This window comes from Sinocyclocheilus anshuiensis, unplaced genomic scaffold, assembly GCF_001515605.1.
Source record: "Sinocyclocheilus anshuiensis isolate Anshui unplaced genomic scaffold, SAMN03320099.WGS_v1.1 scaffold628, whole genome shotgun sequence".
NCBI lineage: Eukaryota > Metazoa > Chordata > Actinopteri > Cypriniformes > Cyprinidae > Sinocyclocheilus > Sinocyclocheilus anshuiensis.
Window position 1 is genome coordinate 267,662 of NW_015555750.1, and position 11,914 is coordinate 279,575.

Consider the following 11,914-nt stretch of genomic DNA (forward strand, 5'->3'; position numbering starts at 1 on the left):
AGTCCCCTTCTCCGCCATGGCAACCTGAACTGCCTGCTCCGCCATGGCCCCCTGAGCTTCCTGATCCGCCCTAGAGGCTGATGCAAGACAGAGACATGGGAAGGCCTCCAGGGCGGATCAGGGAGCTCAGGGGGCCATGGCGAAGCAGGCAGTTCAGGTTGCCATGGCGGAGCAGGAGACTCAGGAGGGGACTCAGCCCACCACCCTCCACAGTAGTATTGTTACTGCTTCCGGGAGGGGGGAGTAATGTCACGTGTATGTTCCCATTTAGTTCCTGTTTGTCCTTATTTGGTCCTTCCTGTTCCTGTCCCCTTTTAGTTCTATTAGTTCCAGGTGTTTCTCATTATTAGTTATCCTCCTCACCTGTCTGCCCCTCGTCATCTGCCCTATTTGAGTTCTAGCCCATTCTTTTCTCCCTTGTCTGGAATTGTTTATGTCAACCCTTGCTACGTGTGTTTTCCTGTTTCCATGGATATTATTAAAGTCAATAAGTTTGAATTCGACTCTGTGTCTCCTCGTTCCGTGCTCCTCACAGTAGCGAGCCGTGACAATTAGTTTATGGACTGTGAATTAATGTGAACAAAGTTCATGCAGTAACTAACAATTCAGAACTTATAAAGTGACACCCTTTTTTTAAGAAATTTATACTTTTATTCAGTAAGAATGCATTCAGTTGATCAAAAGTGACAGTAAAGATTTTTGCAATGTTACAAAACATTTAAAAAAAAAAAAAAAAAAAAAAAAAAAAAAAAAAAAAAAAACTTATTTAGTTACTAAAGAGCACGTTTGACATCAGCACCTAAAATCATTCATCAGAAGGACTCCAGGTGCAGTTCACAGAACCAGACTCCTCATCCTGGCTCAAGGTGGCGTTAGTACCAGACTCCTCATCCTGGCTCAAGGTGGCGTTAGTACCAGACTCCTCATCCTGGCTCAAGGTGGCGTTAGTACCAGACTCCTCATCCTGGCTCAAGGTGGCGTTAGTACCAGACTCCTCATCCTGGCTCAAGGTGGCGTCGGACGTGGAGGAACGCAAGGGAAAAACAACAAAGCAAAAACTTTCAGAAAACGGAAATCAAAACGGGGAGAGGGGGTGCCGCTTACTTTTTGGTCCGGTATTTTGTCACGATCTGCTACGGTGCGGGAACACGGAGCAAGGAACGAGGAGACCAAGAGTACAGAAACCAAGGAATTTATTCATCTTCACGGGGAATCAGACATAGCGCTGTAGACACAAACAATACCGGACGCTGGAGCACACACAGGGAATACTATTTAAACACACAGGAGGAGGGGATGACGAGACACACCTGGGAGCAATAAAACATCATGGGAAACACCTGGGACAAATTAAACATGGGAAAGGAAGGCACATGAGGAAAACAACCACAAAACACGGAACAGAGTCTGACAATGAGTTTATTATTATTATTATTATTATTACCAAACCAACATAGTAGAATAATTTCTGAAGAATAATGTGACATTGAAGACTGGAGTAATGGCTGCTGAAAATTCAGCTTTGCCGTCAGAGGTATAAATAAAAAGTTAAAATATATTAAAATATAAAACAGCTCTTTTAAACGGCAATAATAATTCACAACATTATTGTATTTACTGTATTATTGATCTCATAAATGCAGCCTTGTTGAGACTTTTAAGAACTTTTGAAGAGTATGGTGTACATTTGGATACATGCTGAAATGTAAAATATGGACTTATTGACATATCAATCGAAAACTGCTTTTTTAAAATAATGACCAAATGATGACACTGAGAACACAATAAAAATAGGCTCAGCATCAGATTGCATCTTGCAGCTACATTTCTGCTATTTCTGCTATGCTCCTGCTTCTCAGAACTGTGCTGCTTACATGAAAAGTGTGAATGCTGCAATCTGTTCATTTGGTCGCTAAAATAAGTACACACTGCTTTAGCGTACAGTTCGAAACAAGTTCTGAGGTCATAACAGCGGTCATTAATCAAGGTGAGTTCTGAGAAGAACCACTTATAATAATGCCAATTATGTGGACTGTAGACATATTGACAGTAGTTCTACTTTCGGTATGTGTGTGATTAGTATAAAGAGCAGCACTCTTGGTTGTTCTTCTCAGGTTCACTGAGTGACAGATGAGTTTAATCTAAGGGGCCGGACCAGCTGCTGAATATTGATAGGGGCAGAGAACTAGTTAACCTTTATGACAGCAACATGATTACAATTTTTTGCGGTGTCTATGTGTGTGTGTGTGTGTGTGTGTGTGTGTGTGTGTGCTTGACTGTTTGACATCTAAACTGAAGATGTCATAGATTAGCCATTTAACCATTGATTTGAGTATTGAGTTCTTAACAGTGCTGACATTTGGATTGAGTGCATTCTGCCGTCCCCAAAAATTGAACATTTATGCTAATATCATATTAACTTATCATTATATGATTTCTTTCTAATTTAGTCTGATAATGACTTTTTTTATAGTTATAGATTTACGGTTTAAAAAAAATGACACTAAACTTTCTCCTCGTTTTAAGTATCTCAGCCATCTCATTTCTTAGCTTCCCCTCTGTGCCACTTTTTTCAGCAAAACAAATCTTTATTGAAAATCAGATTCTCTGAGCAGAGAGCTTGTAACAAAAGCTAAGAGCCTGTTTAATAATGTAGGTGGTGACCTGTGTGTTATTGGAGACAGTATGATTGGATATTACATTCAGCTGAGGAAATGTCAAGATCTGGGCTTTCTCCGAGAGGTGTGTGACCTCGTTTATTAGCAACAGCTGCTCTGAAAACCACAAATGTCACTGGCTGGGGAACCGGAGAGCTGGGACTCGGAGAAGAACGGTTAAGAAGGACTGGCGGATGCAGGACCACCGATCACAGACACACCACACCTGACCTGTGTTAATGAGAGGTCGTGAGGAGAGGAGACCATTGGGCACTGATGTTTTCAGTCTTGAGTCTGAGTGCCAAGTGTATCTGTTTATGTCAGGATTGCAAACCACAGCCAATGCAAGTTACGCCTATACCACTGCAAAGAATGCCTAATACAAAGTCTGGTCATGACAGAATATTTTTTTTAATTCTGTTTACAAATTTTTTTCTTTTTTTGTCATTTTCTGGGAGTAAAGAAATTTAATTATTAAACAATATTTTTAGAAAATATTTATGAAGCCTGTTGAACAATGTTCCTCCAATAGGCATTTTATAGAGTAGATTTAGGTTAAGATTTTGTACCTCTAAATAGTACTATATCATATTTTTTCAGTGACACTTTCTGCAGGTTACATTAATGCTCCAGTAGGTGGCGACAAATGACTGATCATTCATTCAACCGATTTGTTCAAAAACGCTGATTATTTTGGGAATCAATCAAGTGGTTGTCTTTATTGAGTTGTTGAATCACTCTTTTAAATGATTTGTTCAAAATTCTGTCTCTTTCAGAAATCAATCAAGTAGCTGTTTATGCCAAGCTCACACTGCATGATTTTAGCCCCGATTTTCACTCGTCGACAGGTTTTGTGAAATCGCCGACAAATGCCTGAAATCGGAGCAATCTGAGAGAATCGCTGACGTGTCGCCAATGCCTGTGAAATATTTGGCATGCTAAATATCTGAATTCAAACTCCTGCTGTGTGAAAGATTGAGTTCTCACTGAAAAATACATCGACGATGACCTACAGCCAATGAGAGAGCAAGATACAGGGCAGCGGGAAGTTTGGGGAGGAGTTATAGACTCCCCAACCATTTTCTCCTCCATTATCTTTTTTTCTTTTTCACCCTTTTGCTGCAACTCAGCGCACAGACCATTTGTATCGCAAACTTCTTGCGGGATTACCATTTTAGTAACATTTCCAGTCTCTTGCGAGAACTCTGATCTCATGCGTGATCTTGCGCTATTTCCTTATCACTTCTCGCATGCATTTAGTTGTGAAACGTAGTTTGCGGACCAGACAGAGTTGAAGGCGATTCTTACTATTGTAAAGTCATGCAGTGTATAACCTCCTGTCGCTGATCCATCGTGCAATGTGAACACAGCAGTAACTGAATGCTATCCTAGAAAGTCGTGCAGTGAGATCCGACGATTTAAAAAAATCGTGCAGTGTTAACTCGGCATTAGGAGTTAGTTATTCAATCATTTAGTTCAAAAAGGCTAATTCGCTCCACAACCACGTGTCTTTTTAAATGATTCCTTCACTCATTCACCCAATTCACACTGATTCATTCAGAAATGAAATACCGCAACTGTGTTGTTCCTTGAGACTATGGCTTTGTTTGGAGGCATTAGTCATCGGTAGAGCAAATGTAGACAATATATTGTCTAAAAATGTAAGTTATTAAACTTCTTGTGTGCAATATAATACCGTTAATAAACAAGGATTCGATTAAAATGAAATTCTGCTACAAACATATTTTAGTGTCAGTGCCAACAAACAAGTGGCTTCCAGGGACGTTTAGTTGGGTTTGACGGGACAAGTCGATTTTTAATGCTTGCAGTAAACTCATCTCTAGTAGCATATAATAAACAAACAAAAAGAATCAGCAATTAAATTCACCCAGCATTTATTGGAAATAGGCTTGGCTAGCAGACAGTACAAGCTCTTCCTAGAGACTCGGTCATTAAAAAGTTTTACGTCTATAGAGCGTCAAGGTTATAGAGAAAAAATTCAAGATCTTACACAAGCTACAACAAAAGCACCACAGAGCACACTCTGAAAGAGTAAACTACTGTACAAGCGACCGTGACTGCATATAGACACTGTGTACATTTACAGACCACTAAATGAGTCAGATAGGTATTGGCAACCTTACAGCCTCATCTGATGAATGCAATTATAGTATCTAGGAATGTAAATAAATTAAGCAGCATACTAGAATTAATTTATTGTATATTAGATTAACTGTATATAATGACTTTTTTTTATTTGCATAGACCTGAATGATTTCACATTACATAAAAAAAACATAAAAAGAAAATGTGAGTTTTATTAGCAGTTTTAATAAGTCCATGTTTGACATTTTCCATGTATTTTAATAAAATCACATGCATGTAAATATTGCTTATTTGATTTTATATATTGGTGCATATAAATAAAAAATGATTAAATATATTCCTTGCGTTCATTTAATGAAAAGCATACCTTTATTAGTTTTTTATTAGATTGGCTACATTGTCTCTTGTCAAAATAATGGTTCCTCTTATTTGAAAAAGATTTTTGAGATGATTAACTGTATTGACCATATGTATACTTATTCAGTATGAATGCAATAAAAAGAAAAAGTACAAAAGGTTACAAAGTTAAAATAGCATATAGACAACAATAAACATCTACAGTATGTTACTGGAAAGCAGTGGTCTTATGTGTTGCATTTCACAAGCATGTAGGGTACATAAAAACCTGTAGTCTCTTATTCTGTAGCATAGGATATTTCCTAAAAGAACACACTTATGTTTGTATTTTTTCTCATAATTCAGTATTTAACTTAGGTAAAAGAACCTGCAAATGTCACATATTAAAAACTCTCACCAGCTTTTTATAATAGTGGCACCCTTTCATTTTTTTACAAAGTTCTAAATATTAGTGAGAGGTGGCTTACATTTTACTAAAAAAAAAAAAAGACAGGGAGGGGTCATCATTACATATTGTCATCATTGTTGGCCCAACCTGAATGCTTTTCCATGCATTGTGAATAACTCCACGTTAATGCTGACCATTACTGATTAAAGCAGACATTAGACTTTTTCTAGACTCACGTTATTGCTATCTTAACTAATCTGAAGATAAAGAACATTTGTGCCATATCCTGCATTCAACATCTGTCTCCCGTCATCCCATCTGTTCTTAATTTTCAGTATAACATCCAAGATTATATCAACGCAGTGTTCACAGACACCTAGCTGGTGATGTTTTGCTGTTTACAGGAACATAACAATTGAATATTCACCAGATTTTCATTGGTAATACAAAGGCAGCTCACAGGTATCTACAGGGAGTTGAAATGCTGATTAACTTCTTGCTGTGTAATGGCATCAGAAATCCTTCAGCAGTGTTTTGCATATACGCAAGGGGTCATACAGAGGATTCAGGCAGCGAGAAGTAATTTAGACTAGGATTTTGGTTTAGGAGTGCAGGAAGAGACTGATTTTACTCATTCGTGCATGCAAGAAGTCAAATAAATAAGGCCAGTCTTCATGCACCATGTGTCTCTGTGACATTGCACTGAAATATGTTGGTATTGTGCCACTAGACACAGCCTGGCCTGAGTATAAAGCTTTGTGGGATTTCAGAGATGCGGGTGCAGGATGTACAATGCAAATCCCTTTCAGTGAACTTAAATGAGGACGTACTGGTCTTTGACCTGGGGCAAGTTCAAGCTCAAACTGGTGTGCACCGTTTTGCTACGGTTTCCGGTTTGAATGACATGTTTCCTGAAAACGGTGTGCAACGGTGTGCAACGGGGTTTGAGATGCGTTTTCTCTTGTTTGGTGGGTGTGTCAAACATGTCAGCCCAATCAGCAGCAACATGTATGTAACCCACGCGGTATTAAAGAGACAGCTCGCCCAATGTAATTAACGTCAAAATAAATTCACAAGAGCAAGTCTGCAGGTTTGGTCCTCCATAATAGGTGGCCAAGATGCAGATGCTTTTCATATATATTAAAAGTAATCTAGGGGGGAAATCAGATTGTCATATTACCTAATTTGCTTGGCCTCTCTCCATCAGAATTGAGTATTCAAGCATGCTGTGGTATAAATATGCACCTAATACTTTTGATGCTAAGGGCCACGAATCATATTAGAGTGACTGCTCACCAACATTGGGATTTGCCTTGATGTCTATCTGAGACCAATGAAAGATACAGCGCTTGAACACTCACACAACAACAATAAGAAAAAAAGTGGTGTTGCAGCTTTGACCACAAGGCCTGACTTCAAAGTGCAGATGAAAGCTTTTCAGATGTGGACGGATTCCCAGAGAGGGTTTGCTCAGTACTCAAAATGCTCTGCATCTCCACTTCGTGAGACCCAAAAGAGCCAGAGTGGGCGTTCTGACAGGCCAAGCTCTGGTACTGGACTTAGAGGCTTCAGACAAGCCTGGATATAGGGTAATTCTCAAATGTTTTTGGTACAAAGCAGTGCCTAAAGCAGAAGACTATGACAAGCTTTGTAAGAAAAAGGAAAATCTGGGAGAATGCAAGACATACAGTATTAGATTTTTTCCCCTCATATTTTATTGAATTTTAGGACACTACTGGTGATGAAGATTATGGTTAACGCCAGTGGGGAGACTGCGGCTAGTTGTCTATTTTTACTTTGAATATTTTTTACTTTGATAAAGGCCTGCTAACTTCCCTATGTATTTTTCATTTATTTTAACTGGCCACTGACCATGAGCTGGGGAATTTAATTAAAAGCCCTTATGTCCATCATATGGTTGACTCTACTGAAGTAAATATGAGACTGAATAAGGAGAATCTTATCACTTGAATGAATGTGTTGCGATATTAAGCTAATGGAGAAAGAGTGAATATTAGTGTGAGTTATAAACTTAAATTAGTATGCGTAAGTGAACAGAGACGAGGCATGTCAGACTGGTTGCTCTTAACACTATTAGGGGATTTATAACCCTCAGGGCCATAGTATGATAAGAAAAAAAGAGCAGAGAGCCATCAGACACTGACCGTTTTAGAAATGTCAAATTACTTGCTTTGGTTCAAGATCCAGACTGGTAATCCAAAGACTGTGCATTCAAATTCATAAGCTATCACCAATGTTCCCTTGACAAGACATTTGACATTTGACATATTATCAGACAAGCATTTGGTATTTTCTAAAGGAACTGCCTGCCATGTATTTGGATGGTTTTATTATTCATAATTATGGTCAAATATTCTTGCCAGTGCAGTTCTAATAGTAGCGCTCAGTTGCATGTGATATTTGTTTTATTTTTCTAATCTTCAAATTAATCTGTTAATGGAAATAGGGGTGGGCGATACAACCAAAATATTATCTTATATCACTATCATTTTTTTTTTCACAATAATGATGTATATCACAGTATAGTTATTTTTGCTTTAAGTAAGGTTTTTATGATATACCATTGGAATTTCATAATTCTCATCATCAATTTCAATATCACAAAAAACTAATACTAAAACACTCAAGCTTACTGAAGATAAGTAAACAGTAAACAGTGTGATAAAATAAGAAACTACAATAGAACAAAAACACAAATGAAACAGACCTATGTGAAAAGCAAAAGTGATTCATCTGGGAGCACTAAGAGATTTTATGGTTTTTGTAGTTTGATTAACATTAATGGCACAGACGGCACTAGGTTTATTAGCCTGCTGTCACTTTAAGACTGCATGCATGGATCTAATAAATTCATACGCATGCGTTTTCTTTTTTTTTTTTTACATAAAAGTTTTTACATTCAAGACATAATTGACTGTGATTACAAGGATACGCATAAATATGGGTATTTAAACACATTCAAGCCCAATAAGGCGCCAAAAAGAACTCAGTTCAGCTTTTTGTGTGCGGGTTTGCAGGTGTGTGCTCAAACCATCTTTCAGACAGTGCACACATAACAATTTTCACATACACAAATTTGTACTCAAACGGTTTAAAATCACTTGTTTTTAAATAACAGTGTTTAAAAATGCATTCAAATTACAAGCTTTAGAGATGGCGTAGCACAGACACATTACATGAGCTCAACCGTTTTGTAAAGGTTACTGTTTCTATCTCAGACAAGCAAGTGCCGATGCTTTGCGAAAGGGTCAGCTGTTGACACAGTAAAGTGTCAAAATTTGATGGGAAGATCAGATAATTAATCTTCAAAGAATTTTATGTGATATCCCTTGCTTTTGATCACAGTACCTTAGTGAATTTGAGCACAGTGTGTGAAATTGTTGTGATCAATTCAGTGAAACTCTTGTGGAGACACATGATTACTGGGGTCTTATTCTCAGGAAAAAAACATAGATGCAGCTACGCCATGCTCATATTTAGCATACAGATGGCAATGGCAATCATCATGCTAATTTATGTAAATCTCTCATCTGATACAATCACTTGAAGTGACTTAACCTTTAACCTCATCTATGTTATACATTCTGAGTGTCATAAAAAACTAATTACATTTTACTGCTATCACACTCAGTGTTATTACAGAAATAAACTTATGAATTATGATACAGTGTAAAATACATTGCAGAAAATCTTTAATATTGGCCAAACAGAGGATTGCAACTGATTCTAAAAGACAGGAGATGGAGGGATTATTTTTGCCAGATCAGAAAGCAGTAAAATATTTGAAAAGGTTAGCCTCCTCTCAAAATCATGTCTGACATTAAAATGTTCTCTCAGAAATGTCTCCACTTTGAGGGAATAACTGTTCTGTGCCGACCACATTGTGCGCAGTTGGTTTTGAATAGCTTTTGTGCTAATAACACAAAAGGGTTGTTAAATGGATGTGAAAGGCACTAACGTATGATTCAAATATTTAGACATCCCATGTTCGAGGTCTAGAACTGGTCACAGACGAGATAGAAAACAGTGAAAGGTTTGGAAATAGAAAGCCAATGAGTACATGTATACCCTGTACAGTATCTCTGGTGTATGATGGGAAATATTTCTGAATTGTATACTCTACCATTCAAAAGTTTGGGATCTATAATGTTGCTTGTTGTTTTTTGTTGAAAGAAATTAATACAGAGTTTTGGCATGAAACTCTAGATGGCGCAGTCCGATAGGTCTAACTCAGTCTGACCTAATGACATCATTATCACATGGCTCAGCTGATTGGGTCTTTCCAATATCAGTAGCCAATGAGCTCGCTGCTCAACATTCAAATATATGACTAGTCCTTGCCTTAGCAGTGCAGCTTGCTTCAGAACAGCGAAATCAACATCTAAGATAAGTGAATGCTCTTCTAATCTATATCACTGTGTGGATTGCATGGTCTGCCTAATTGAATTCAAAAATGAGCAACCATAATCAAGTTTAAACTAAGTGTCATGTTAGAAGTTTGCATTGTATGCAGGAGCGAGTATTAAGCATATTAGCAGCAGCAGTTAGCATCTGTGTTTATACAGCTGGAGCAAAACGCAGTTTAGAGCAATTGTAATCGCTCTGAGGACACGCCGATAGTAACGGACATGAAACTGGTTAAATGAAATAAGCATTCTTGTGTATGCATGTCAATGGGGTTCGCCATATACATCGGCGATTATCCCAGTGTTCACGTTTGTTATTCCTAAGGTCGATGTTTTCATTGTGAAAGTGTGTGGTTGATTTCAGCTGCACACAGCGTCAGAAGCACGCGCTTATCGCAGTCATATCAATGACAGTGTTGCGGGAGACGCTGAAGATCACCCCAGGTGAAAAAGAAATATATTTAAATTGTGCTTTTTCAGACATACTTACTATATTTAAATTATACTATACTAAGTGCATATTAAATGTATTATTTTGAAACAACTTTAAGTATATTAAGTGTATTTCAAGATATATTTAAGTTTGATTTTAATCTATTTGTAATATATTTAATATATTGAAATTGTGTTAAATTGGAACCACTTTAACTGCAGCAGCAGCAGATCTGTTCCGCCAAGACCAAATACATTAACATTGTAATGTACATTACCATGCCAATCCCTCCGAGAGTTGTCATGACAGAACTATTTTTATTCAGCAATGACACATTAAGTTGATCAAAAAAATAAAGGCATTTGTAATATTCAAAAAGATTTGTATTTCAAATAAATGATGTTCTTTTAACCTTAAAGGGTTAGTTCACCCAAAAATGAAAATTAGCCTGTGTTTTACTCACCATCAAAGCATCCTATGTGACTTTCTTCTTTCAGACAAATCCAATCGGAGTTATATTAAAAATTGTCCTGGCCCCTCCAAGCCATTCCAAAATTAAATTGTGTCATCTGTTATGGACTGAACAGACATTTAGAAGTTGATTTTAAAATGCAAAGTACTGAAAATAAAAACAAAGCTCTGTAAACACTTGCATTTTTACAACACTACAAGTTTGTCCCATCAGGTAATGAAAAGTTCTACACACACTTCTGGTCTTCATGCTCACTTGAACACTTGGACCAAATACAGGAAATACGTCATATAAGTAGTCAAGTGGTCAAGTGCAAAGACCGCAAGTGTGGGTATTTGGACAAGGATTTTGTTGCGGAAGATGCTGAAGATCACTATCTACGGCTGTAACAGTTAGTTCAGAGTGAAATGCATTATGGGTAGTGTAGTTCGGAGAAATGTGCTCGTGCGACGTGTGCTGTCGCTGTGCTGTGTAATTCGTAAAAACGGAGAAAGAACATTTATATTATGCTTTTTTCAGTTCATTCAGGTCAGTCCACCCAGGGATTTTTGTGCACTGTAACTTTGACAACTTTTATCTGCACAAGAGAGTAAAATGGCATGCATTCGGCTAACTTTGTCCGTCTCATCATTGCACAAACATGAATTAACAAGCTGTTACGCTGCGGCTGGGACTGATGAAGTGGAGTAAGTAACAGCAGTTATCAAATGACTAAATTATAATAGTTGCTCAGGTGGGTGCTGGGGTCTTTTCTATCGGATTGCAACGGATATCCATTTTGTTAATTAAAGATTACACACAGTGCGCATCTAATTAGAGTTAAGCCAGTTGGAATGGTAGCCCAGGCTCACATAGTCATAGCCCACTATTGTTAAGTTACCATGCCAATCCCTCCGAGAGTTGTCATGACAGAAATACAGAGTTCTGGCATTAAACTCTTGATGCCGCAGTCTGATAGGTCTAATTTAATCTGACCTAATGACATCATTATCACATGGCTCAGCTGATTGGTTCTCTCCTGTATCAGTAGCCAATGAGCTCGCTGCTCAACCTTCAAATATATGACTAGGGCTT

The 11,914-nt window shown here is 37.8% G+C and overlaps 1 long non-coding RNA gene across 1 annotated transcript in view; it reads left to right on the plus strand.

The window, feature by feature from the left end:
• The first annotated feature begins 932 nt into the window (after positions 1-932).
• The window catches only part of LOC107673681 (uncharacterized), a 19,710-nt gene continuing 8,728 nt past the window's right edge, over positions 933-11,914 (plus strand). Inside the window, exons 1-2 of the long non-coding RNA XR_001632428.1 lie at positions 933-1,015; positions 2,299-2,300. This is a non-coding gene — a long non-coding RNA (uncharacterized LOC107673681). The remainder of the gene's footprint in view (positions 1,016-2,298; positions 2,301-11,914) is intronic.